At 37.6% G+C, this 27,595-nt stretch overlaps 1 protein-coding gene across 1 annotated transcript in view; it reads right to left on the bottom strand.

Moving 5' to 3' along the window:
• The window catches only part of nt5dc1 (5'-nucleotidase domain containing 1), a 344,196-nt gene that overhangs the window by 14,629 nt on the left and 301,972 nt on the right, over window positions 1-27,595 (bottom strand). The window lies entirely within an intron of this gene.

Here is a 27,595-nt window from a genome sequence, read left to right as displayed (position 1 = left end):
CCTCCTGGATATCTATACTGATATAGACTGGGTAATGTGTTAGGAGCGAAAGGATGCCACATCGTTTGATGGAAATTAAAATGATCAACCTACAGAGCCCTGAATTCAAAGGCGCCCCAAAAATCAGAGTGAAAAAATTATATGGCAGGCTAGTCCATTTTGCCAAAATTTAATTGCAGCAACTCAAAATTGTACGCAGCACTTTGTAAGGCCCCTGTGTTCTTGTATACATGCCTGACAACATCGGTGCATGCTTCTAATGAGATGACAGTTGGTGTTGTGGGGGATCTCCTCCCAGATCTGGACCAGGGCATCACTGAGCTCCTGGACAGTCTGAGGTGCAACCTGGTGGCATTGGATGGACCAAAACATAATGTCCCAGAGGTGTTCTATTGGATTTAGGTCAGGAAAGTGTGGTGGCCAGTCAATGGTATCAATTCCTTCATCCTCCAGGAACTGCCTGCATACTCTCACCACATGAGGCCAGGAATTGTCGTGCACCAGGAGCCACTGTACCAGCATAGGGTCTGACAATGGGTCCAAGGATTTCATCCTGATACCTAATGGCAGACAAGGTGCCTTTGTCAAGCCTGTAGCGGTCTGTGTGACCCTCCATGGATATGCCTCCCCAGACAATCATTAACCCACCACCAAACTGCTCATGTTGAATGATGTTACAGGCAGCATAATGTTCTCCATGGCTTCTCCAGACCCTTTCACTTCTGTCACGTGCTCAGGGTGAACCTGCTCTCATCTGTAAAAGCACAGGGCACCAGTGGTGCATCTGCCAATTCTGGTATTCTATGGCGAATGCCAATCGAGCTGCATGCTGCTGGGCAGTGAGCTCAGGGCCCATTAGAGGACATGGGGCCCTTGGGTCACCCTCATGAAGTCTTTCTGGTTGTTTGGTCAGAGACATTCACACCAGTGGCCTGCTGGAGGTCATTTTGTAGGGCTCTGGCAGTGCTCATCCTGTTCCTCCTTGCCCAAAGGAGCAGATACTGGTCCTGCTGATGGGTTATGGACCTTCTATGGCCCTCTCCAGCTCTCCTAGAGTAACTGCTTGTCTCCTAGAATCTCCTCCATGCCCTTGAGACTGTGCAGGGAGACACAGCAAACCTTCTGGCAATGACACGTATTGATGTGCCATCCTGGAGAAGTTGGACTACCTGTGCAACCTCTGTAGGGTCCAGGTATCGCCTCATGCTACCAGTAGTGACACTGACTGTAGCCAAATGCAAAACTAGTGAAGAAACAGTCAGAAAAGATGAGGAGGGAAAAATGTCAGTGGCCTCCACCTGTTAAACCATTCCTGTTTTAGGGGTCATCTCATTGTTGCCCCTCTAGTGCATCTGTTGTTAATTTCATTAACACCACAGCAGCTGAAACTGATTAACAACCCCTTTCTGCTACTTAACTGACCAGATTAATATCCCATAAGTTTCACTGACTTTATGCTATACTCTGATTAAAAAGTGTTCCTTTAATTCTTTTGAGCAGTATATATATATATATATATAGCAAAGGCATTCTTTAATTCAGCACTAAGGGCAAAGAACCTGACAATGTAAGGTGAATGTTCACTACTAGATTTTAGATAATGGGAAGAAAAAATATGGTGAGATAGTTTAAGGATAATTTATCCCAGAGATTATTTAAGCAATGCCTTGTGTTTGCGGGTACTGAACTGAAGCTTAAAAGAGAATTATTTATTTATTTGAGATAGTGTAGTACATTTCTCATCTTAACTTAAGAAAATGAAATTCCAGCTTTTAAAGGAAGTAAGTACTACTTATGGCAATGCTAAGAAAATTAGTCTTGCTTAAGTATGGGTGTGACAGATCATTATTAAAATAAAAGACATTTTGGAAAAAATCTGTATCTAGAAGTGATTTATAATTTGGGTGGCAAATGCATCTTCTCCCTGAAAAAAAACATGCCAGGATATTGTTGTATTGTTGAAATTATATTCTTCAAAATGCAAAAATTTCGGCTTTACATTAGTTAGCAAAGGAAATGTTTGCCATTAACTCAAACAGTTTAGCACATAAATACAGAGGTCTCTGCTACAGTGCAACTAATTATGCAGTCGTGGGCTATGGTACACACAGTTTAAAATCAAGCCTAACTGTCAAACAACTGAAACGTCGCCACATCAGACACATACATTTTGACTAAACACATGGGAACAGACCACAGAAAAAATGTGCAGCATATGTTGAAATATCTTCCTCATTATTCACTATTTAAGTGTGGTACTGGAGCCTGAGAAAAAATGTGTTGTACTTCTAAACAACGATTGCCTATTATTTTGCCACTGAGTTTTGTTATGAGTTTTGTAAGGTGAACAAACTTTAAATTGACCTATAAAAGTAGACCATTTTTGTTTCAGATCTTGTAGACTATAATATTTTTCTCTCAAATATTGTAATTTTCAGGAAATTCAGTAATATGGTTATGCCTTTTAAATTTACAGACCAGGTTGACTCGCTGAAACAATATATGTATCACTGGTATCAAGGAAAATTCAGAAAAGGGAGCCCCACCCACCCACAGTTCTTGGGATAAAAAAAAAAACAATGGCCTTTCATTTTTCCTGTTTAAAATGGCTAAAAAAGCCACAGAATATATACTCCAAAGGGGAATTTTCTTGTTCACGTCCTCTAATACGTAGGTTTCTTAAATATGCAGACAGTTTGATAGCTCTTCACATATTCTGAAAATATTCTAATTTACCCTTTGAAGGCTAGTGAGTTATTCTTTCCCTGACTTCAGCCCCTTCACAGTTTAAGCATGAAAGAATATGATTCCAGTCTTGAAAATGACTCATACAGCAGGTCAGCAGCCATTACTTCTTTACTCTGCATAACTAAAGTTTACTCACAGTTTGAGAAATTAAACATTTGAGGACACCAAAAGAGTAACAAAGGCCACTAGAAAATTTCAAGCTACTGGCATTATCCATTTATAATGGCCATTTCTTTCCTCTTTTGCCCACAATAATATCCCCCATCTCAATCAATTATTTTAGATTATTGCACAGTGCTCTTTGTTGAGTACAGAATCAAAGTGTTATAACAAGTTCAGAGTTAAATGCAGTTACAAACTTTAAAAAATACTAATTATACCATGAATACCCATATAGACAAAGATTGGTTTAAACAGACAGAATGATGAAAAAGCAGTTCCAAACTAAATAACATAAATGGAACTTTCTGAAACAGTATCTGTCCATTAACAGTATCACTGAACTATTGCCAGTTGACAAAGGAGAACAGTACAACAAAAAACTTCACTTTATAACAAAGTCAAAAGACAAACTCAGTCACAGCCCTGGAGCCCTCCTCTTCATACTACAGCAGAGCCTGTGCTGGGCCATCTAATATGAAAACAGAATCCTTCCACTCTTTTTCCAGCCTTTCACCCCTTGATTCCAAAGCACCAAGTAGTGTTTGGCCACTGGAAACCATATGTAACGGGACATTTCTGCACCCTCTGGGCCTAGCTTGCATCATTCTAATATTGCTTTTTACATATTCATGATTCATTCATTTGGACTCCACATACCAAGATGCCTTGTTGTTATGTTACATTTCCTTTCTTTGAGTTCAGAGAAGGGAAGGGGAAGGCTTGGCACTTCCATATTCTAAACAAAAACAGGGCTTGTTTTTAGTTGTTTTTTTAGTTATTTTTTGAGCAAGTACACTGGAGTGAGAGGACTGAATTTGTAGTGTACTAATTTGGGGGTTTTGCAGATGGGGCGGTGTGTGAGGTTCTTCTGAGAATACAGCCAGAATGGCTGGAGGAATAGCAGGTGTGTGGCTGTGCAGCTGTACCATTTTACCTTTTTCTCTTTTTTACCCCTTTCTTGTTTACTACACTACATATTATTACATATTTTCTTTTGATTCAATGACAGCTTGATGGTTGCATGCCACGTCATTTATCATGGACCTAATACCAACAGATCTAACCACCTTGACTTTCTTTGGCATAATAAGATAAAGCATCTAAACTTTTAAGGGAGAATTAGTCTCAATCTAACAATAAATATTACTGTATTAGGGCTCATTTATACTTCACGCTCAGAACGCGTACGCGTCCGCATCATGGCTGCCACGCGTTCCCAGCGTTCATTTCACGCGTCCTCTGAGCAGGTCCTCAGAAATTAACGCGACACGTGCGCGAGTTGCAGTACCAGCAAAAGTCGGGGCGCAGTGTGCTAAAAGTCGGAACGTGACGTCAGAGTCTCTGTTTACTATCTACATGTGAAAGCAAGCCTCTATGGAGATCCTTCGGGATCGATGTGCGCTTTGCTGTTTGATGAATGGTTCAAAGTGTTGAAGCAAAATGCCGACATACAGATGCATTCGTGGTGCTTTTATATTCAAGCGTCGCATATTCCAGATCGTAATGACACGATACATTTTAAAAGTCTCACATACCATCTTTTGTGCCGTCTATTTTTTATTTTTTTACTTTACCTGCTGTCAGGTCCAAGAAGCTCGTAGCGATTAAAAGCTGGGATGACGTTTACGATGGTCTGCTTTAATAATAAAGTAAACTACGATGTTAAAGTGGACATTTGAGATTAAAGCCGAAATTTCCACTTTAATCACAAAATACACGTTTTCACCGTGTCTTTTATTTTTTTCTCAATGGCTCAAATACAGCGCTATACATTATGTTGCCGATGTGAAGTTGCAAAAAAAATAGAGCGGCACTGAGACTTTTAAAATGTATCGTGTCATTACGATCGGGAATATGCGACGTTTGAATATAAAAGCACCACGAATGCATTTGTATGTCGGCATTTTGCTTCACCACATCGAAGCATCCATCCCGTAGGATCGGCATAGAGGCTTTCTGTCACATGTAGATAGTTCGAATGTAATGACACGATACATTTTAAAAGTCTCACATACCATCTTTTGTGTCGTCTTTTTAATTTTTTATTTTTGCAACTTAACAACAGCAACATAATGTATAGCGTTATATTTGAACCACTGAGAAAAATAAAGGACACGGTGAAAGCGTGTATTTTGTGATTAAAGTGAAAATTTCGCTTTAATCTCGAATTGTCTACTTTAACCTCGTAGTTTACTTTATCATTAAAGCAGACGGTCATAAACGTCATCCCAGTTTTTAATCGCTACGAGCTTCTTGGACCTGACAGCTGCGGCAAGCAGCAATAGATCACCACACAGAACAAATTAAATGTATGATATTCCAACTCTCTGCACATTTAGAATCTTTAGATTCATACTTGATATCACTTTCATGATGAAATGCATTAAAGTGTGTATGTTACATTTTACATATAATTTCATTTAAATAATGAATACTGTTAATAATTACACACATGGGGGTGACACGGTGGCGGAGCAATAGCACTGCTGTCTCGCAGGGAGTTACGTTGCTGGTATTTCCTGCTTGTATTCCACACTGTGCTCCGGTTTCCTTCCAAAGATAAGCAGATTTGGGGATTTGGTGCCGCTAAAATGACGCTAGTGTATGTGTGCTTGTATTCACCTTGCGATGAGCGGAGACCTCGTCCAGGGATTGTTTCTCAGTCGTGCTTAATGCTTGTTGGAATGGACACATCCCTGGATTGATGGATTTAATCAATAAACATCCTTTTCACAGATATTGCGGTAAGGTGTTATCGGAATTTAATAGGTGTTTTAGGCAATTCACAACACAGAGAAGCCGAACATGTTCTCACCGTGATAATATCTCACATTGCCACCTGGTGGACTCCTCCAGATTTACGTAAAGTACGCGCGCAAGTATAAACACTTCAACGCTTGCGTAGCAGGAGCGTCCGCTGCAGCATGCGTCGCGTCGCGTGAAGTATAAATGAGCCCTTACAGCTTAAACCTTGCCATTGTTGACCTTCACATTGTTGTGTGGTGAAACTTGCATGTTAATACTGTTAACTTGTGTTCACACTCTCTGGGGAGATTCTACTATCCTCTTACAAAATCACTGGAAAAAAATAGATTTGTGTTGCAGTTATGGTCCCACATCCTTTCAATTTTTTTTACTGCTGACTAATCAAATTCTTTTCTGTAAAGACTCAAACTGTTCTAGGCATTAAAGTGAATACTTTTATGAGTCCTCTTTTAGACATTCATTACCCTGTTACTAAAGTTCTCTGCAAATGTGCCTCCAATTTAAACTCAATTGACTCTTTGTGTTTAATTAACCTGTACGCTAAATATTGTTAATTTTAATTCTCTTGGTATTATTGCCAATCTAGACAAGAATTCCATTTTCATTTCACTTTCCTGCTGACATGGATACCAGTATTTCCTCTAATGCTGTATGAGACCACAAATGTATTCTCTTAACTCTGCTTCTTCCTTTTTCCCTCAGCTTTATCCTTTAGCCTCTCATGGCACTTTAACTAATTTTTACTCTAAAATGTTTATTTCTGTCAGAAACTCACTTTTCACCTCAAGGAAAATATATCTAAATTCTGGTTCAGCAGACAGTTGTGCCTGTCTGTGCTTCGCTGTTATAGATGCTATTCACGGTTTGACTATTTCTTATTCTAGCTGCCTGGCCTCTACAAAGAACCTGAAGCACATCTGCCTTCATTAGAGGATGCATGCATGCCCTGTCATGATTAATTCTCAGAATGGGTTATTAATAATTTTTACCAGGTAAGAATTAAAATCACTGCTTTTACAAAAAAAAATAAAAACATGAATTTGAATTCCATAGCACAAGGGCTACATAAGATGTATCTGTGGCTAAGCCCAGTGGATTACTAACACTCAGGCCTCAGAAGTGAGACTCATTTGCATACATTTTTGCCATTAAACATAAATTAGTGCTGTCCACTAATAAATCCTATGAGATAAATAAATGCTTTTTTTTAACTTATTCTGAGTTATTCTTTGTAGAAAATTCAAACTCCTAAATTTCTAATAGGTTTTTTTTTTAAACAACTGGACTCTTCCTGGTCTAACTGAGGAGGAGGAGGCTTCCGATTAAATTAGTACTGAGGGTCTGTCAGCTTTCTGGGATCAATTATCTAGCCCACATTTTCAGATCCTGAAGTCTGTCATCTCTTCAACCCACATGAATTTATCAATCATTCTGGCATTAATCACTCTACTGCCAAATAATTTAAAGACCCCTTAAACAGTTCATGATGCTGCCCAATTTTCTTGATGACTTCTAATACTAAGGTATTGGCCAGGTTTATACATAAATGAGCACACCAGATTCAAGTACATCATGCAACTTAAGACTGAAGACAGCCATTGTCTTCTTTATTCAATTGACATAGTTCCTATTTTATGCTTACCATCTGCCATCATCTCTTTAGATGCTGAGAAGGCATTTTAGTTGCATCTCTGTTAATGTATATGGGCATTGAATTATCATTTTCTTCTGGGTTCTGCAATTTCTTACTAATCTGTACTATTCTCTGCTGTCTTTTCCAGTTCTTCTGTGGTGGTGATCTCTGTCACCACTAACACCTGATCAAGGTGCCATGCTGCCCACTGCATTTATGGATTGAATAATGGGTGTCTCAGATGTCCACATGACCACGATCATCTTCACTTTTTTCCAAGTGAGGCCTGAAAACCTTAAGGACTAATCTATAACATCTACGTTAGGTAGAATGCCCAGTGATTTTTCTGTCCTAGTGGCTGTTTGACCCCACCCTTTTCTAATCTTGCGTGTTTATGTTTTATATTAAGTTCCTTGTTATTTCATTCACATATAAAACACTTTGAGATACATTGTTTGTATGAAAACTTGTTATAGACTCCAACAGCTACTGAGACAGATGGGACTTGGCGCTGAGTTCATAAATATGATTAAAACTCTTCATTTATCCCCTTCTGCAATAATATTGACCAATTCAGTCTTATCTTAAACCCATCAAACTTACAGAGGAGCTAGACACACTTGTTGTCTATTCCCTCTTCTTTTCAATCTCTCCCTTGAGTCTTAGGCCACTTCTCTCCACAAAGCAGACTTAATTACCACTACAAACAAACATGGCATTCCACAAAAAATGTTTTTATATGTCGATAAGCCACCTTCGTCAATGCTGACCTCTACCTTCTCCAACCCCCATGATACTTTCATTTAAATATCTTGGCACAGAAATTTCTAATTTGGTACAAAATATAGTTATCTTCAATTATTGCTGCACCCTTAAACACCATACACCCCTCTTTGCCTGGACACACACCTTTCTATCTTTCTACTGTAGATTGGCCATTATTTAAATGAAAATGAAAATCCCATATAAACTACTTTAGCTTAATGCTCCCTATTTTTGCTCCTACCGGAGATTCAGATCCCTCCAGTCCTAACAGGGCAAAATAAAAACTTGTATTAAGCATGCTGTATTAATATAAGATAGGTCTGATGGGAGAATGCCTCTTGTAGACTTGGAATTGTATCACTAGTCCTATACTCTCAGGCCTATCTGACGGTGGTTTGACTCTCCTGCTAATCCTCCTTTTGGCTTCCCACTGGACACAAGCTTGCTTCTTACCATTCCTTGCACCCTCTGCACTTTGCCTCCTTAAGACTAAAGTTTCTTCTTTATAACTCTGGTCCCTTTATCTCAGTCACTTTGAAGACATGACATTGGGCAGAAAAGTATTTAGATTCTGCTGCTAACTGGCACTAATACATCCCTGTTTTTCATACCCATCACCTTACTACCTTGACCTCTTTTAAAAGATGTCCCTGATGATTTGAGACTCTAGACATTCCAAGCACTAAGATTCAGTTTCTTCACCCCTTCCTCTTCTTTTATCTTCAACAGAAATCTGTTTCTTAGGACATGTGAACTGTTACTTCCTTTCCCACTTTTTCTCTTGTCCACTTTTCCTTTTCTTCTTATGACCCTTTAATTACATAACAAGTCACCACTCTATCAGTTACATAAGGCAATGCTTCCTACAAGACCTTCCCATTGTATTTAACTTCCCATTGTATTTAATGTGGCAAAATGATATCCATTGCCCATCAACTTATCCTGGAATACCATCTTTAAGGATATCACTCTGTCCCTTAGGAGACCCAGTTACCAGAATATTCACTTTTATGTATTCCATCGCTCATATTTTACCCCTAGTAAACATTTTGCAGCAGGTTTATCCATTGACTCCTTTTATTACTTCTGTTCTTTAAATGTTCCCAGGACTTTCTTCTGCATATTCTGTTGACTGTCCTGCTGTCATTACTTATTCATCTTTTGTCTCCAAGTCTCTCTCTTTCATTGATCCTGTCCATATAATTGTAGGAGGTGGGGTTGTGATTTTTTATGTTTTCATTGTATACATTTTCATTTGTTGGTTTATTTTGTTTATTCTTTTCAATGAAAAATTGATTGCCACTATGCTACTGTATATGACTAAGCTTCTACTTCTGGCCAATGGATAAAATAACAGAGACCTTTGGGAAATCTGTACAATCCAAGGCTGAATGGACTTAATCGTGACATCAGACTCCTCAGAACATTTACTTATATTGTTCAATGTCCAGGATGGGGTGTGTTGCCAGTTGACCTAGTTCACTAAAACTGTGATATTTGTCTACGTTTAAACTCAGCTAGTGCCAATACTACTACTACTATGTTTATTAAAACTAGAGAAAGTAAAATATTTTCAGAAACATTACACCAAGCATCAATTATTGTCCCTCCAAAAAATAATAGTTTAATATAATGTCCATCACATAGACTAATTTCACTGCTAAATAATAAAGTTAACATACTAGCAAAGGTTTAAGATTAAAAAAATAAAAGAATATGCTGCCTTCTGTAATATCACAATAGCAAACCACTTTATTAACGACATATACTATGAATCCAATGTTCACACTTGTTTAATGTAATATATTTATTTACAATATCTTAATTTCCAGAGGTCTTTGATAAAGCTGAATATAGATATCTATTGCCTCGCAGTTAGGAGACTCGGGTTCGCTTCCCGGGTCCTCCCTGCGTGGAGTTTGCATGTTCTCCCCGTGTCTGCGTGGGTTTCCTCCGGCGCTCGGTTTCCTCCCACAGTCAAAAGCCATGCAGGTTAGGTGGATTGTCGGTTCTAAATTGGCCCTAGTGTGTGCTTGGTGTGTGGGTGTGTTTGTGTGTGTCCTGCAATGGGTTGGCACCCTGCCAAGGATTGGTTCCTGCCTTGTGCCCTGTGTTGGCTGGGATTGGCTTCAGCAGACCCCCGTGACCCTGTATTCGGATTCAGCGAGTTAGAAAATGGATGGATAGATATCTATTTACCATATTGCACAAATTTGGGTTTGGTCCCAGTAATCTGTATTGATTATATATAAGTCCAGAAGCCTTGGTCTGTATTCATAATATGAACTTAGATTACTTCTAATTATTATGTGCAACCAGACAAGGGTGTCTACTATCACCAATGCTTTTTGAGACTGCTGAAGAAACACCAGGTATTTTTCTCTTAAAGCATTCACCCAGGTAAAAGGGATCATAAGGGAAGACTTGTACAGAACAGAAAATGTCACTTTATACTGATGATATGGTGCTGTATAGTACATCTCAGATCCACATGAATCTTTTCCATTTGTAAAAAAACTTAAAAAAATACAACACACAATCTAATGCATTTTTGGATACATTATAGATACCAAAAATAGATACTCCTAGTGCGGAGGAACTGGATAGCTCTGGCGTTATCAGAATTGCTAGATGCTATAAAGTCACTTCAAGGCGGGAAAGCAGCAGGCCCGATGGCTACCATGTAGAATTTTATAAGAAATTCCCCACTCAGCTAGCTCCCCTCCTATTAGCAACATTTACAGAAGCCAGAGACAATCAAACTCTTCCTCAAACTTTTCGCCAAGCATTAATCACCATTTTTCCTAAACAAAACGAGGACTTATTACAATGTGCATCATACAGACCAATTTCACTTTTGAATAATAACGTTAAGACACTCTCAAAAATCATAGCTAGAAGGATGAAGAAAGTGCTCCCTTCGGTAATATCACAAGATCAAACTGGATTTATCCAGGGTCGACAATTATCCTCAAATCTTCGACGCCTGTTTAATGTAATATACTCACCAACTAAATCAAACACCCCAAAAATATTATTATCATTGGATGCAGAAAAAGCATTTGACATGATTGAATGGAAATGCCTTTTTACTACATTGGAGAAATTTGGGTTTGGTCCGAACATTTGTGCATGGATCAAACTACTGTATACCAATCCAGAAGCTTCAATTTGTATCAACAACATCTGTTCAGACTACTTTAAACTAGAACGTGGCACTAGACAAGGATGCCCCTTGTCACCACTGCTGTTTGCGATTGCCATTGAACCACTGGCAATACATTGTCGAAATACTGATCAGATAAAGGGGATTATTAGAGAAGGACTGGAACAGAAAATTTCTCTATATGCAGATGATATGGTATTGTATATATCAGACCCACAAAATTCTGTGCCTGCAGTCTTAACAGCACTCACAGAATTTCAAAAGATCTCTGGTCTCAGAATTAATCTGAATAAAAGTGTACTCTTTCCAGTGAATTCTCAAGCATATAATATTAGATTAGACACCCTACCTTTTATCATTGCAGAACAGTTTAAATACCTAGGGGTAAACATCACAAGTAAACATAAAGCTCTATATCAACAAAAGTTTGCCATCTGCATGGAAAAAATTAAGCAAGACTTGCACAGATGGTCAACCCTTCATCATACTCTAGCTGGAAGAATTAACACTGTTAAGATGAATATTGTTCCTAGGCTCCTTTTTTATTTCAAAACATTCCAATATACATTAATAAATCATTTTTTAAGCAATTAGATTCAACAATAACCTCATTTATTTGGAACTCAAAACATCCACGTATCTAAAGAGCGACCCTACAAAGACCTAAGGCAGAAGGTGGCCAATAAATGCAATATCTGCAATATACTAAATACTAATAACCCAATTGTGCTTCACTCACTCAGAATATAGAACCAATATAGAAAGCATTTTAAGATGGAGAAGCTTTTATATGTGGCACCTCTGCAAGAGAACCACCTCTTTCAACCTTCACAAACATGCACAGTTTTTAATATCTGGAAAAAATTTGGGATTAACTTGCTTAGAGATCTTTATAAAGACAACGTCTTTGCATCCTATGAACATTTACATTCCAAATGTAACATTCCAGCCACACATTTCTTTCACTATCTTCAAATTAGGAACCTTGTTAAACAGAACCTGGATGATTTTCCTCATCTTGCACCCTCATCCATGCTGGAAAAAATATTGCTCAATCTCAAGGACTCAGACACCATCTCTGCAATATATAAAATTATTTTACAGTACCTCGCTTTCAAAGATCCAAGAGGACACTGTGAAAAAGATCTCTCAATCAATATATCAGAAAAGGAGTGTAAAATAGCAATGCAGAGAATTCACTCGAGCTCCATATGCGCAAAGCATACAATTATTCAACTCAAAATTATATATCGAGCACATCTGTCTCATCTAAAACTCTCCAAAATGTTTCCAGGGCAAGATCCAACCTGCGAATGCTGCAATCAAGTCCCAGCCTCACTGGGTCACATGTTTTGGTCCTGCACCAAATTAACATTATTCTGGACCAAAATTTTTAATTACCTTTCAGACAGTCTTGGTCTCACAATCCCTCCTAACCCATTAATAGCTGTGTTTGGGGTTCTTCTAGATGGGTTTAAAGTGGAGAAGGACAAACAAACTCTGATTGCATTCACTACACTTTTGGCACGCAGACTGATTTTGCTAAACTGGAAGAACCCAAACTCTCCTCTTTTAAGTCAGTGGGAAAGCGAGGTTCTATACTATTTGAAATTGGAAAAAATCAAATACAGTAATCCCTCCTCGATCGCAGGGGTTGCGTTCCAGAACCCCCCGCGATAGATGAAAATCCATGAAGTAGAAACCATATGTTTGTATAGTTATTTTTATATATTTTAAGCCCTTATAAACTCTCCCACACTGTTAACATTATTAGAGCCCTCTAGACATGAAATAACACCCTTTAGTCAAAAGTTTAAACTGTCCTCCATGACAAGACAGAGATGACAGTTCTTTCTCACAATTAAAAGAATGCAAATATATATTTTCTTCAAAGGAGTGTCTGCATCAGGAAAAGAGAATTTAAGAGAGAGCGAGCGCTCGCAAAGAAAAAGCAAACAATCAAAAAATCAATACGCGTCCTTTTAAGTTTGCCGAAGCACTGCAATAAAGCGGCATTTTTCAGAGGAGCGTCAGTATCTTCTAAGCAAACAGCCTCTGTGCAAACAGCCCCTCTACTCACATCTCCTCCGTCAGGCACAGAGAACGTCAGAGAGAGTGAGCGAGATTAAAGCAACAATCAAAAAATTAATACGTGTGCTTTTGTGCTTTTAAATATGCCGAGCACTGCAATAAAGCGGCATTTTTTAGAGGAGCATCAGTATCTTTTAAGCAAACAGCCTCTCCGTCAGGCGCAGAGAATGTCAGAGAAAGCAAACAATCAAGCGGTCAAAAGAATAATCAAGCATATCTTATAAGCATTGAGGAGTTTTAGTTAATATGTAATACATGCTCTGATTGGGTAGCTTCTAAGCCATCTGCCAATAGCGTCCCTTGTATGAAATCAACTGTGCAAACAAACTGAGAAAGCATGTACCATAAATTAAAAGACACAGAAATCCGCGAACCAGCGAAAAATCCGTGATATATATTTAGATATGCTTACATTTAAAATCCGCGATAGAGTGAAGCCGCGAAAGTCGAAGTGCGATATAGCGAGGGATTACTGTACTCAGTTAGAGGATCTGTACAGATTTTTTTCAAAACATGGCAGGATATAATCAGTAATATTTTAGAATAAGCTCTTAAAGCACAGCAGAAGCAATTATTTCCGCATTTCTTTTTCTTCTCCATTCATCTCTACTGGCTTATCAAACTCATCAATTTAGGTATGTTTACAAGCCTTAGGTTTTACTCCGCTGGCCTTGCTCTCTCTCTCTCAGGGGTGGGGGTCGACTTGTTCCTAATCCTACTTTTTGTAAAAATTGATTGATTTGTATGGAATGATTGCAATAAAATTAAATTAAAAAAAAAAAAAAAAACTTGCTTGAAGAATTTCATAAGATTTCTGACTTAAAACTTAATTTCAATAAAAGCTTGCCTTTTCCAGTGACTTAACTGGCACATCAGACCAGACTGGATACATTTTTGCTGATTGCATTACAACAATTACAACACATGGGAATAATCATTACAAGGAAATACAAACATCTCTTTTGGTAGTATAATGAGAAACACCAAAAAAGATGTTAACAGATGGTCCTCCTTTAATCTTACTTTAGCTGGGAAAAACAATACTGTCAAAATGAATATCCTCCCAGAACTCCTATATATCTCTGTCACAGCATCAGTACAAACAACCAATTTTTCTTTGATAAGTTATGAAAAGCTGTAGCATCATTTATTTGGAACTCAAAATGGCCAGGTACAAAAAACACAGAGATCTAAAGCTGATGCTGCTATGCCACCAACTAATTTTCAGTTTGAATAATAGGCAGCAAATATTGATTGTAAATTACACAAGCCCATTAATCTGCACCTGCTTGGTTAGCAAACTAAGTGTGCTATGAAAAATTGAATATAATACTATGGGGTAAGATAGCTGTCAAAAATAACTTGCAGCTTGAGAATTGTACTCGTAATTTTCAGAAGCAAGGGTAACTTTCAGAAGCGTAAGCATATTTTTTAGGAGTGAGCATAATTTTCAGAAGCAAACATAACTTTCAGAAGTGTAAGCATAATTGACATGTGTGAAATGTAATTTTGACTTAAATTATTATGAGTGATTTTTGACAGTGATCTTACGCTATACAATACCCGATAAAACACTGCTTGTACAAAGACCTGTTTGGCTTAAATGATAGAATCCTACTCTAACTTGTATAACTTGGTGGGAAAGTTCTATATTATATACAAATTGGATTCTCTTCACAAGGCTCTGTTCAGATTTTTTTTTCAGAACTTGGCAAGAACTCATTAATGGAATTCAAAAGAAAATATACCAGGTCTGTGTTCCACTTGCTTGCTGTTTTCATTTTTTTTTTCTTTTTCTACTTGCTGTTTATACAAAGAATGATTTTAGGCAAGCCTGTCTAGTCGTATACCTCTCTTTGTTGGGTGGGCATCCCATAAGATTTTAATTTTTTCAGTTTATTAAATATGACTTGAACCCAGCCACAGGGGATGCACAAACCAGTGTGTTTCTCAGTGCCGGTCTCAAGACTCCTGGATAAATGGGGAGGGTTACATCAGGAAGGGCATCTGGTGTAAAATTTTACCAAATCAAAATGCGGACAATATGATCTGCTGTGACAACCCCTAACAGGAATAGCCAAAAGTAGAAAAAGAAGAAGATTAAATATGACTTGCAATATTTGATGTGTGGGTTATATTTTAGGATTATGTACAAGAGATATAATTGTGTGTATTTAAACAGGAATTTATCAAATAGGACCTGACTGGCAGGCAATGACATCCTGCTGCCAGCAGAAAGAAGATGGACTTACAAAGGGTTAGAAGTAAAGGTTTTTGAAAACATTGTGGTCCTAGTTTGAGACAACTTTAGAAAAGGAGTCTGCTAAATCTGTTATTCCTTTGAACCATCAGCTAAACAAATTGACCGAAATAACAATGTGTTGAATAGAGTGTTGAATTTTGGGAGGCAAATTGTTAAGCAAACTAAACAAGAACCCTGGTGTAAAGGAAGTTTTAAAAACAAGTATTATTTATCTATTAAACTGTTTTTGTTTAAGTTCAGATAAACTAACTTGAGTGTATATTATTGTAAAAATATGTGAAATAGGGGTTTTAAGGAACTTTTTTGTTTAACTTGTATCTCATAATTAACTTAACTTCATGTTGACAGAAAAAAAGAAAGACCAAGGTAACTTATCAATTGGCCGCTTCTGATTAAAAAAAGTAAATATAGCCAATAAGTCATTGTATAAAGGCAAGCACCTCCATTGGCATAATGTTGATACTATACAGCTTTTGAGAGCAGCACACGCTATACAACTTTAAAAATGGAGGGATGACACACAGCTTTTAATGTGAGAATGCAAAACATGGGAGAGGGAGAGGGCACAGTCAGTTCTGAAGCCACATTGAAACAACATTCTGTCCAAGGACAAAAGTACAGTGCCACTTACAAAATGGAAATGTGCTTCAGAAAAGGAGAAGAAGACTGTGCCATGGAGGCACATACTTTTAAAGAACGCCTTAGATGGACTAAGAGTGAACTCTTTAAAACACATGATCATCTCTCTCTCAGTTATACTGAAGATAAACTTGCTATATAGACATCTTTTCATTTTACTTTTGACTCCTAGTATTTATTTCCAGGTTTCTCGTAAACATAAACATAAATAATGACAAAATAAAAGTCAGCATATTACCTCACTGTAACTTGCCTTGTTTATTAATATCATTTGCCTCAGTGTGCTTGCTCGAGTGATTTGTTATTCGTTTTTTCTTTCTAGCAACTAGGAAACTGAAGAATAAGGGTAACCTGACAGGAGAACCTGGTCTTATTGGAGCATGTCTTGCATGTTTGTTTAGGTATGAGTTGTGCTTGTTCTGTTAGATTTGTGCAGCCCTTTCAAATGTAGTTATCTGGAAAGTTCCTACAGGAGTGCAGCTTTTGAAGTGTGTCTTGACATTTGCTAAGGTAGTTTGAGGATGTAGAATTTCGTTGGGTAGTGATTCAGGTGTCATGACAGGAGTGTGGGTCATGAGAGAAGCAACTTCTGGCCGTTGCTAACTTATTGACTCTTAAGTAGCCAGCCTTGGCCATTGCTGAGATACTGACGCTGAGGTAGCCAGCTTCGTCCATTGCTGTCTGTGAAGTGAATGAGTGATGAGTGAATGTCAAGTAGGTGAGTACTATGGAGTGTACATGAAAAATGAAGGGTAACAATTTTCAGCATTAACTTGTCCACTAATATAAAAAGAATATTAAAGGTTAAAGTGCCAGACATGACACATTTTATATGTTAAAACACATACTTAATTCGTTATTTTTATTTTTTTTATTATGTTGAAATCTATCATAATGTTTTGTTTCCAAATAAATGATTAAAAAAACAAACAACCATATAAAGATCTCTTCCAATATAACTTTGTAAGTACTAAATAAAATCAAACAAAAATAAGTGGATAGTCCACCCTTCATGTCACTTTAATGGGAAGAATTAATACTATCAAAATTAACAACCTCAGTAGGCTGCTCTATCTATTCCAGAGCATTCAAGTGTATAAGAAAATCATGCTTTAAGAAACTAGATTCAATTATGACATCTGGAATCATCATCTGGAATTTGAAATAGCCTCGCAATTAGAAGGTAACTCTATAAAGATCTACAGCATAAGATGTCATCGCACTACCTAACTTTGAATTTTACAACTGGGTAGCAAATATACACACAATAAAATCTAAGAAATTGGCAGAAATACATGAATTCACACTGGCTGACTTGCAACAGAAAATAAATCCTATTCTAAATCTTCCTTGTATGCCTTGCTTTGTACTCCATTTAATATACACTTTTATCAAAATATAGAACCAATGAAGGAAACATTTCAAAGCTGTTATCTGACACTCCTCTACATGATAATCAACTTTTAAAACAGACCTATAAACTTTTTACATCTCACACCCATATCAACACCAGAGGCCATACTGTTTGATGAATACTCAGGGAGCATTTAAATAATATATATATAAATATTTTAAGGAATTTACCCTTGAAAGATCCTAGGGGAATGGTGGGAAAGGGACCTTTCAATTGACATCTTAGAAAAGGAGTGGAACTTAGCCATACATAGAATACAAATACAAACTATATACAAGTCTTCCATCGATGACATTTATCTGGTTTAAATTTATGCAGAACCGATTCGGTTCATAACTTTTATGGACAGAATTTCTAGGCGCAGCCAAGGTGTTGAAGGGGTCTGGTTTGGTGGAGTCAGCATTGGGTCACTGCTTTTTGCAGATGATGTTGTCCTGTTTGCTTCATCAGGCCGTGATCTTCAGCTCTCTCTGGAACAGTTTGCAGCTGGGATGAGAATCAGCACCTCCAAATCCGAGACCATGGTCCTCAGCCGGAAAAGGGTGGAGTGCCCTCTCAGGGTTGGGGGAGAGATCCTGCCCCAAGTGGAGGAGTTCAAGTATCTCGGGGTCTTGTTCACGAGTGAGGGAAGAATGGACCATGAGATCGACAGGCGGATCGGTGCGGCATCCGCAGTGATGCGGGCTCTGCATCGGTCTGTCATGGTGAAAAAAGAGCTGAGCCGTAAGGCAAGGCTCTCAATTTACCAGTTGATCTACGTTCCTACCCTCACCTATGGTCATGAGCTATGGGTAGTGACCGAAAGAACGAGATTGCGAATACAAGTGGCTGAAATGAGTTTCCTCCGCAGGGTGTCTGGGCTTTCCCTTAAAGATAGGGTGAGAAGCTCAGTCATCCGGGAGGGGCTCAGAGTAGAGCCACTACTCCTCCGCACCGAGAGGAGTCAGATGAGGTGGCTCGTGCATCTGATCAGGATGCCTCCTGGACGCCTCCCTGGTGAGGTGTTCCGGGCACGTCCAACCGGGAGGAGGCCCCGGGAAAGACCCAGGACACGCTGGAGGGACTATGTCTCCCGGCTGGCCTGGGAACGCCTTGGAATTCTCCTGGAAGAGCTGAAAGAAGTGGCGGGGGAGAGGAAGTCTGGGCCTCTCTGCTTAAGCTGCTGCCCCCGCCACCCGACCCCGGATAAGCGGAAGAGAATGGATGGATGGATGGAAATTTATGCAGAATGTACTCAGGGTAAGATCCAATCTGTAAGCAGTGCCATCTAACTTCAGCATCACTAGCCCATATCTTCTGAGAATGCACTTAACAAAAGGTTCAACCAAAATCTTTTCATACTTCTTAGACAGTCCAGGTGTTACAGTTACTCCTAATCCAACAACAATAACAACAATATTTGGTTTGTTTCCATGTGGCATTAAAGTGCAGAGGGAGAAATCAATAGTAATATCCTATTCCGCACTTCAAGCACGCATACATATCTTAGTCAACTTTTAGAAAACCTTAACCCAGTTTTTATAACGTAGCGGGTAGGTAGGTTGGTAGGTGTGTTCTATATTATCTCAAATTAAAAACAGTCAAACACTCTCATACTGGATATATCCAAAACCCTTTTTTAAATATGACAAGAATTCATTAATATTATTTAAGAATAAGCATGTTGGGCTTGCGATTGACTTTATTATGTTGTTAATTGTTTCATCTTTACTTTTTTTTTGCTTTGTTCATGTTTCTCTTTTATTTCTCTTTCTTTTTGGGAAAGGGTTGAATTTTGCTTTGTTTTTGCCTTTTTTCTTTTTCTTTTCTCTTTTGTATTCATCTTGAAGTAAATAATTATATGTTATTATTATTTGTATGACTAAGTAGCATGTCATTGCAATGTTCTATCTTTTTAAAAATAGAATAACATAAAAAGAGCAGTTGGCCAGAGCTGCATTTCAGTGGTTCAGAAAGGCTAATCTCAAGAGTCAACATTATCCTGGCTACAAGACAAAGCAGATTTCCAAGGCAGACACAAAATAAGCCATTATATTTCAGTTCCCACACAAGAATTCAAAAAGCATTTATTTTACACTGCAAAACATAAGTAAAAGGTTCTGTAATCACAAGATGTTAAGTGTGAACTTTCTAATCTAAATATAAAAAGTCACAATGGGGGCAAACCAAGCACAATAAAACAGTCATTCAGCATCACTCCAGCAACAAACTATAGTGGAGGCAAGTATAGGGTGGTCCAGATCTAATTATGCAATTTTCATTACACTATAATTTATTAAGTTTATTATAGAGAAAATCACCCGAAAAATCCCGGACCATCGAGAACTGTGCGAACTGACGACATGAAGAATCGTCTTTGCGCCGAACTGGAATCGACAGTGCATAAATCAAAGTCATCCAGACGATCTAGATCTGCATAATTAGATCTGGACCACCCTGTATTATGGTACAAAACTACTTTATACCAGGAGGGACGGGGAAACAAGCCAGTACAGAGGAAAACAGAGCAAAGTACAAACAAATTTGAGGACAAACACATGGTAGTGTGTTTAGAATCCTACTCTGGGATGTAACTTGCTTTTTAGCAGAGCACTGACCTTAAGCACTACTGCAAAATGACCCTGCAGAGGCGTTAAAATAAACATGTCATGTCTAAAAGTTCACAATGCTCCCCATCAATAAAACTAAATGTTTGGACAACTTCACAAATAATGGGAGAAGGCTGTGCCATCCCACTGGCAAAACTTGTTTGAAACCCATTAAAACATTTATAGCTATATTTACTGTAAAAGGTAATTTCACAAAATTTTAGCCTCTGTTTCTAGTCTAAACACTTGAATTCAAAAGGCAAATCCTTCAACAAATTCCTTCTAAATGGCTAATGTCACAATAGGTAATATGAGGCCATAGATCTGGGTGAATCACACTGCTTATACAACACAACATCAAAAGACAGAAATGCTAGCAAAGTCTCGACTACAGCTCTAGTAGCCCAGCATGAGACTGTGGTACAAGTGCAAGAGGAAAAGATAAATTCCTGTACTTTAATTCCGGTACTTAACCACTAATGCATGAGGTGTTCCACCGGAGGGACAGCGCAATATGTCAAAGTTGATTGTGTACTTTGCAGTAAACCTAGAAGTGAAACGAAAGAAATAGTGGTATTTATACATATCCAGTGGAGTCTTCTTTCAAACAAATCATGTTTCCATGTTGTGTGCTTTCTTTCATTATTGAAATGTGATTTGCACATGTATACCCCGAGGTGAGCAGCATGCCACAACTGAATGAATCTGCTTTTATCAAAGATCTCACCTACTTTAAACCACATACAGCTAAAGGCTTTTTACCATTGGATAGCCGAGGTTCAGCCCAATTTAATTATCAGATCAAATAAAATTTTACTTATCGCATATAAATTATGCATACAGTACAATATGAAGTGAAATGCTTATGAGTGGTTATTCAAATTACATTTGACAGAGGTGTGTAAAAGACAGGAAATAAAGGACTGCTGCGGCAACTCATATTTACGCAGTGTGATCCTTGAGTCACATTCTAGTCACAGATTTGACTCTGTTGAGAACAACACGTTTGATGAAGGACTTCATCCTATGCTTCATTTGTAAGTACTGCTTTTAGCATAACTTAGAAGCTTTGCAGTGTGCAGTTTTACAGTTCAAGCGCCATGGGTAAAATGACAATATCCAGGCTGTCTGCTGCATGTCCTCTCTGTGTAAGTTTACTTAGCAGTGCTCTTTTAGTTTTAACTAAGACTACAGGCAATGTTTATTAGCATACCTGTAAGTATTGTTACGCTGTAGTTGTACCTCTCGAAGTTTCATGTGAGGACTCCCCCTTCGATTGAATGTCACTGTATCACACTTCGCTGTGTCATGAGCAAATGAGAGAAATAAAAGGTGTTTCAAATAGTTGCTAGTTCACGCCCCCTCCCACACCAAAGGGATTGACTGCAGCATGTGACATTTTCTACCCTGTTTTTAATTGTACTAGCCCCTGAACCCCAAGGAAATCAGAAAGTAACACAATTACAATTAGGAAATAAAATCAAAGTGTGGTCTTTTTGGGGTTGGTGAAGCAGGATAAAGAAAAAAATCTCACACAACGGATCCCTTCAGCGGCATTGGCAGGGGTGGGGTGGATTAGACTGTGAACAAGTCTCATGTGCTCACGACCCAGCGCCTGCACCTGCTACACAACAGAGGCTTAGAAACACTAGTTTAGGTGTATGTGTCTGTAGATTAGCTCTGTCCTTAGCACCACCATCAAGACATTGTCCCCACCCCAGTAACCCAGCAATAGGAGAAGCTACTATATATTGTATATTCTTAGTTTATTCCAGATATGAAATGCAAAAAAAGCAACAACAACAAGAAAAGAAAATCTATATTGCACTGATCTTCTATGGGGCAACTACAACAGTGGGCAGGATAAGATGTGTGAATTACAGCACAAAATGTAAACTTCCTTTGTGTCCAGTGGTAAATTGGCAAGAAAAAATATTTTTAAAGTAAACGTTTGGATGAATAAAAAATTATACATACAGAGTTGCAATTTGTTTACTTGTTGCTTCATGGTGGTATAAAGTATTAGTGAGTATAAGTATATTTTTTTCTAAAAAATAAAATTTATAACTGCAACTGAAATATTTATTTTGTATTACTGTTTAGGTGCATAAGACTTAATGTTTCCAAAAAAAGGGTGACACTCAGTGTAACTTTGTTATGCTATGGGATACACCATCTAAACTTGGTACAATCATAGATGGCAGATTGGGGCACAAAAGAAAATTGAATCCAGGGTTGTGCATCATACATTCTCTTGGTAAAGTGCTATTAAATCCAGTTTTTTGGAGAGAAAACCTTAAGTGCCATTTTTGTTTATAATGTATTTGGTTGATATTGATGTAAAAAAGTTTTTAATCATATAAATACATGCTACTCTTCAGCCATTTACAGCTACTTTATTACATACGCTGAGTAATAGTTGTTTAGTTTTGGGTATGTAATTTAGGCACAATAATGCCAAATACCCCTTAGTGCATAAGGGGTTCAGTTATGTTTTGGAAAATGCACCATTCATCAGAAATAGGAACAAGTAACTAAGTAGTTGTAATATTCATTATGCTAAATTTGACTACTGAATCATATTAAACATGATCTGCTTGTGTATGAAAGTTCAATTATTTATTGAGAAAATAGCAAGTTAATCAATCAATCAATAAAAATCTTTATTGTCATTGTAGCAATGAGACATTGTATAACGAAATTTAGGAGCAATTTTCCCATGCAAAAATAAAATAGAAAAAAAAAAAAAAAACACAATCACTCAAGTTAAAACTAAAATAAATAAATATATACAGAAAATAGTCCATAACAGCAGAACACTGTTTTCCATTCATACATACATACATAAACTATATATGACTTTTTGTCAGCCCTAGAATTTTAAATGCACATCTCTATAAATTCAAACAATATCTTAACTAAAACAGTACAATCTTAATTATTATTTGACAGCCTTACTACAAACATGGGGACTTTTTCACAAGATCACACCCAGAGCTGAATTTATACAATGTGCTGATGTGTATATTTTACTTTATTATAACTAAATGTTCCCAGTCTTACTGTGAAGACTGCACAGATACTTAAAATCTATTTCCGTAATTAAAAATGCTTTAAGTGAAATTAAATGAGTCTTATTAAATGTCATTTATTAACATATCTTTGCCCACAGGGATATGGACCCCACTTTAACTTTAGTCAAATAAAAAGGCAGCAATAAATTTTAATGTATTGCAGAACTGAATCCCAAAACTAACATTTCAAAACATACAAAAATAGCAGTTTTACCATTTTGTGGCCCTAATGTAGAGATAATAATGCAAGAGGTGTAAAAGAGCAGCCTGGCTACAGACAGACACTGAGGCACAACGATGTCCAAAACCACACACTTTCTATTTTTTTTCCTCTACTGCACCACAATAAACTCAGCTCAGTGCTTTCTTTGCCAATCCTTCTTCTCTGTCACCTTCACTCCTCTCCCTATCAATCTCTGTCTTCTTCATCCAGACTCCGGCTCGACTAATGGAGTGAGGCAGCCCCTTTTATAACACCCCAGATGTGCTCCAGCTCCTGATCTTCCAGCGGCACCTCCTGGTGTGGCGGAAGTGCCGCATGAGCACTCGGAAGCAATCCGGGTGTGCCTGGAATCTCTAGTTGTGGCAGAAGTGCTGGAATCCAGGCTTTATAATCCTTTGGGCGCCCCCTGGTGGCCCCAATGCAGACCAGGGCGGTTGCCCTCTCGTGGTCCAGGAAAGGTACTGTCCCTCTCCTGGTCCTTCCAGGCGTGCCGGCTGGGCAGTATCCCCAGCCATCCGACACAAAGGTTATTGTAGATTAGTGTGACCATTTAAAGTAATATATAAAAAACAGAAAATACGATCTACAGTAATGCAAATAGATATTAAGATAGAAAGATCACCTAGTTTAAACACAACCTACAGAAAGAATATGGCCGAACACATGTGAATGGGTCTTTCTGTATTTTACATATTATATTTATATAGGAATATATATATGTGCAGTTTTAAAAGGAATTAACCACCTGAAAACAGACTAGCGTCAAAATCCAGTACTGCATACATAGATTAACTGGTTTAACTGATAAACACTTTTCAGCCTTAGCTTCTTGTCAGAATTACTGCCAATATTAACTTGTTTGCTCCAGCACTCAAGAATGCTTGTCTATATTGCCTTCACCTAGTAAACTTGTTTGACAATTTCAATCTTCTGACACCAGCCTTCTTACTGTACCGAAACTCCATAACACAGCCCTTATAATGTGCTCATTGTGTTTGTGGCTTTACTCTCTGGAGCTCACTTCCTTCCTTTTTGTAGGACTCTCTTTCTTCAGGGTGAGATTCAAATTGCAGACCCACCTACTCTTTCAGGTTTTTTAACTGTTGGCCCTTTAATTATAAACAGGCCACATGATTCAACAAGGAGGTCACAGCCACACTGCATAACATCAATACTATAAACTCCTCCTCCTTTAATTACTGAATGAAAATTCATTTCATTAAAGTAGAAAAAGAATAAAATGTGTCATGAAATATGTTGATTATTATATTGTCTTTGGAAATTCTGCTATTGTTTTAATTTAGGCTATTAACAGTATTTTTACATTTATAGATCAATCATTGCCATGGTATAGAGTCTTTCTGCAAGGGCGGCTCTAGGCTCGTGGTGGCCCTGGGCAGGGAAAGAATTATTTTTTCTCCAGCCGTCTGGAGTTTTTTTGTTTTTTCTGTCCCCCCTGGCCATTGAACCTTACTCTTATTCGATGTTAATGTTGATTTATTTTGTTTTATAATTGTCTTTCATTTTTCTATTCTTTAATATGTAAAGAACTTTGAGCTACTGTTTGTATGACAATGTGCTATATAAATAAATGTTGTTGTTGTTGAATCGGCCCCATGCTCAAGACACAAGCGTTTAACTTAAGATAAAGTTCAGAATTGCTTCTTCCTGTGACGCAATGAAAGCCTCCTGAGCCGCCTTTCTCTTTCGTTTCGAATAACCAGATTTGTGTACTCAAAATCTCTTCATTTTGCTTAGAATGGGTATGCAAATGTCTTGTGTCCCCTATCCGACCAGATATTCACTATGACTATTGCGCTAACACTAATACTTTATTAAAAGACATTAACTTGTAAGACGACTCGCCCACTTGCACTAGCTTCGCTTCAGCTGTCAGCTGTGTTGTTATTTTCTCTTTCTGTTTTATATTCAATATATATTGGCGTGGCGTCCCCTGGGATTTGGCGGCCCTGTGCAGGTGCACAGTTTGCACATGCCTAAGGCTGCCCCTGCTTTCTGCAAATCTAATTAGATGTTGTTGTGGTCATTCAAACTGCCATACTGTAACAAATAAAGCCACTTTTGACAGTTTACTTCTCAGACCGTACAATCCATCTCCAAACTAGTTCATAAAAGCATGCACACCTTATTCAGGGAGACAAAGTGATCATCAGGCGATAAAAAAATATATGAACTCTAATTTAAAAACAACCCCTAGAACTAAGCATCTTCCTACAGGAAATAATAAACAGTCCACAAAATGTCATGAGTGGTGACTATGAGTTTAAAGGAAAAGCAATTTGACACTTGAAACAGAACTAGCAGGAAATGACTAGAACATTCACTTTCAACACTAAAAGAAGAAACCTTAAGCTAAAGCCATTGCTATTGCATGTCCATTAAAATACAAGTGTCATTTGTAAAATAGCACCAGTGCAGGTGACTGAACTGGTTGGAATAGAGAACAGAAAAGTTTTCTTGCTTTATCATCTGGAAATAACAGCTTTCCTAAATGCAACATTTAGCCATGTTACTTCATTTGGCAGGGACAGCATGTGGGATGAAGTAATGAGGAAACTGCCTAAGGCGGCACTTTGGTCAGGGCTGCATTTTCATACACAAGTATTTTTTTTAACATTATGAAATAACAGTACAAAAATGGGAGTTAAATATGAAGTACTGAGTTACATATATATGAAGTGCCTAATTTACATATTACCTTTAAAAAGTGTAAGAAATATTTTCATGTTAAGAGCTTCAAATATCTCTAAAGTGCAATTTGTACTGCTTCACTACATGGTGAGCTTCCGAGCACCATAACGGTGCATGTGCATTTCAAAACTTCATGCTTGTACTGTAACTGATGTTGGTGTTAATTTTACAAATTTTTCAAATACTGTATTGTCATTTTGTAAAATTGTGCTAATTTCTGGAATATTAAGGGGTTAGTCACAGGTACAATGTTTGTCTCTCAAGTTACCAACACGTGTCTTTAGCTAAGAAGGACAGACACATTTTAGCTTGCAGAACAGAATTAGACACTGCCAGGGTATTTAGAGGGGCATGTAGGAAGAGCAAAACAGAAAAGTCTCATTACACATTCAATTTTGCAAGTGCAATACTCAATAAAAATATATACTGTATTTGGGTCAAACAGAAGCAGTGTAGAATTGCTACATTTTTTTTAATGCCTGTTTTAAGTTTTATTCATTTTAAGCTAATCTTTTAATATTTTAAATTATTTTTTTCCAAAAATATTATTTATTTATTATCTTGCCCATCATTTCAGCATGTACTGTATCTGTATACTGAACTGTATTAAGTAATGTATTATGAACCCTGCAATACAATATGTATTGTATGGAATAAGTGCATCAAATCAGGCCTAGTAAGGAAAGGGGGCTCATAAATACATTATCTAACGTACCTGCCCTGTAGCTGGGTAATCTATTTAATCATGACTTGTTTTACTTGTAAAAGGAAAGAAAGTATTTATTTCACCCTTGTTAAGTGTGACATTTAATTTATAATGTGCAGTAGATCCACATGTTGTTCAGCAGAATTGAGTTATTATCACTACTATTATTACTATTAATTTAATAGTACAGATTTCTTTTATTCTTAAACTTCCAAACTTCACCTTGCACATAAGCAAAATATATTTTGAAACTTACATTTCAAAACAACCAGCAGTAAATGCTCAGTATTCTGTGATTAATCGTACTTACTGAAGTAATTTTAATTAATTTTATTTAATCCAAAGTGGCTTAATTATTCTTCAATTTAAATAGCTGGCTCTTCCAACAGAAGCAAACACGTTGTGCTTATTCCAGACAATAATGACTGTGCCGCCTCTTAAGAAACAAACACATGAATTTGTAATTATTTTTCCAGCTACACCACATATCTCCCAATGTTATCTTAATCCACCCTTCCATTTATTTTCTGAATTTTCCTAATAAATTAAAATTATTTGATGAACACAGCCAGTGCTCAGTTCTCAAAATTATGCCAGTCCTTTTCAGGGCAACTTCACACACACAAACACAGTGTTTCATAGTAA

This window comes from Polypterus senegalus, chromosome 3 (genome assembly GCF_016835505.1).
Source record: "Polypterus senegalus isolate Bchr_013 chromosome 3, ASM1683550v1, whole genome shotgun sequence".
Lineage (NCBI taxonomy): Eukaryota > Metazoa > Chordata > Cladistia > Polypteriformes > Polypteridae > Polypterus > Polypterus senegalus.
This window is presented reverse-complemented; position numbering and strand designations above follow the sequence as displayed.